Below are 2,426 nucleotides of genomic sequence, written 5' to 3'. Positions count from 1 at the left end.
GGGACACCCTATGGGGGGTATAGGGGATATGGGGCAACATATGGGGGCTATGGGGTCTGGGGGTCCCCTATGGGGACTATGGGACACCCTATGGGGGGATATAGGGGATATGGGGCAACATATGGGGGCTATGGGGTCACTGTGTTACCCTATGGGGGCTATGGGGTCTGGGGGTCCCCTATGGGGTCACTGTGTCCCCCTATGGGGGCTATGGGGTCTGGGGGTCTCCTATGGGGTCACTGTGTCCCCCTATGGGGGCTATGGGGTCTGGGGGTCCCCCTATGGGGTCTATGGGGTCACTGTGTCCCCCTATGGAGTCTATGGGGTCTATGGGGTCTCTATGTCCCCCTATGGGGTCTATGGGGTCTGTGGGTCCCCCTATGGGGTCTATGGGGTCTATGGGGTCTCTATGTCCCCCTATGGGGTCTATGGGGTCGTGGTGTCCCCTATGGGGTCTATGGGGTCTATGGGGTCTGTGGGTCCCCCTATGGGGTCTATGGGGTCGTGGTGTCCCCTATGGGATCTATGGGGTCGTGGTATCCCCTATGGGATCTATGGGGTCTCTATGTCCCCCTATGGGGTTTATGGGGTCGTGGTATCCCCTATGGGGTCTATGGGGTCTATGGGGTCTATGGGGTCTCTATGTCCCCCTATGGGATCTATGGGGTCTATGGGTCCCCCTATGGGTTCTATGAGGTCTCTATGTCCCCCTATGGGGTCTATGGGGTCGTGGTATCCCCTATGGCGTCTATGGGGTCTGTGGGTCCCCCCCCCCCTTTTGTGGGGTTTCCCCCCCTCCAAAATGGGGGGTCCCCTTATTGGGCTAGCTGGTGTCTCTATTTCCCCACGATGGGGTCTAAAAATGGGGTCGATGGGTCTCTAGTTCCCCCCAATGGGTCTAGGGTTCTGTGCGGGTCCCCATGGGGTCTATGGGGTCTCTATGTCCCCCTATGGGGTCTATGGGGTCTGTGGGTCCCCCTATGGGGTCTATGGGGTCGTGGTGTCCCCTATAGGGTCCGCTAGTCACTCTGCCCCCCCCCTCCCCCCATATGCAAACAATGGGGGAGGGGCCAAGGTCAGGTCTTCATTGGCTTCACTTTTGCCCGATTTGGCCCTTTTTTCACCCAATTTGGGGCCGACTTTCTCCGTTTTCACCACTTCCCGGTTCTTATCCCTTTTATTTACCCCATTTCACCCTTTTTTGCCCCAAATCTGCCCCATTTTTCCCCATTTCCCCCATTTCTTTACCCAAATTTGTCCTTTTTTACCCAAATTTGGCCTTTTTTCCCCCATTTCTCCCCCTTTTTTACCCAAATTTGCCCTTTTTTACCCCATTTTTTGTCCAAATTTGCCCTTTTTTACCTCATTTCTCCCCCTTTTTTACCCAAATTTGTCCTTTTTTACCCAAATTTGCCCATTTCTCCCCATTTCCCCCCTTTTTACCCAATATTGCCCCTTTTTGCCCCAAATCAGCCCCCATTTCTCCCCATTTCCCCCATTTCTTTACCCAAATTTGCCCTTTTTTGCCCCTTTTCCCCCTTTTTACCCAAATTTGCCCCTTTTAACCCCATTTTCCCCCTTTTTACCCAAATTTGCCCTTTTTTGCCCAAATTTGCCCATTTTTACCCCATTTCTCCCCCCTTTTTACCAAATTTGCCCCTTTTAACCCCATTTTCCCCCTTTTTTACCCAAATTTGCCCTTTTTTTGCCCAATTTTGCCCCAATTTTCCCCATTTTCCCCCTTTTTTACCCAAATTTGCCCTTTTTTGCCCAATTTTCCCCCAATTTTCCCATTTCCCCCCTTTTATACCCAATTTTGCCATTTTTTGCCCAAATTTTCCCCCTTTTTAACCCAAATTTGCCCTTTTAACCCCATTTTCCCCCTTTTTACCCAATATTGCCCCTTTTTGCCCCAAATCTGCCCCCATTTCTCCCCATTTCCCCCATTTCTTTACCCAAATTTGTCCTTTTTTGCCCAAATTTGCCCATTTTTACCCCATTTTCCCCCTTTTTTACCCAAATTTGCCCTTTTTTACCCCATTTCCCCCCTTTTTTACCCAATATTGCCCCTTTTTGCCCCAATTCAGTCCAAATTTTCCCCATTTCCCCCATTCTTTACCCAAATTTGCCCCTTTTTGCCCAATTTTGCCCTTTTTTGCCCCAATTTTCCCCATTACTCCCCCTTTTTTACCCAAATTTGCCCTTTTTTACCCCATTTTCCCCCTTTTTACCCAATATTGCCCCTTTTTGCCCCAATTCAGCCCCAATTTTCCCCCATTTCCCCCTTTTTTGCCCAAATTTGCCCTTTTTTACCCCATTTTTGTCCAAATTTGATCATTTTTACCCCATTTTTCCCCCCTTTTTACCCAAATTTGCCCTTTTTTACCCCATTTTTTGTCCAAATTTGCCCTTTTTTACCCCATTTT

General features: G+C 49.7%; 1 long non-coding RNA gene across 2 annotated transcripts in view; it reads left to right on the top strand.

The window, feature by feature from the left end:
• Positions 1 to 969: 969 nt before the first annotated feature.
• Positions 970 to 2,426, top strand: part of LOC107307771 — a 5,144-nt gene continuing 3,687 nt past the window's right edge. Inside the window, exon 1 of one of the 2 annotated variants that reach the window (XR_004305863.1) lies at positions 970 to 1,164. This is a non-coding gene — a long non-coding RNA (uncharacterized LOC107307771). The remainder of the gene's footprint in view (positions 1,165 to 2,426) is intronic. The other variant, XR_001552505.2, reaches the window with a different exon arrangement.

The sequence above is a fragment of the Coturnix japonica genome, unplaced genomic scaffold, assembly GCF_001577835.2.
Source record: "Coturnix japonica isolate 7356 unplaced genomic scaffold, Coturnix japonica 2.1 chrUnrandom888, whole genome shotgun sequence".
In the NCBI taxonomy this organism is placed as follows: domain Eukaryota; kingdom Metazoa; phylum Chordata; class Aves; order Galliformes; family Phasianidae; genus Coturnix; species Coturnix japonica.
This window is presented reverse-complemented; position numbering and strand designations above follow the sequence as displayed.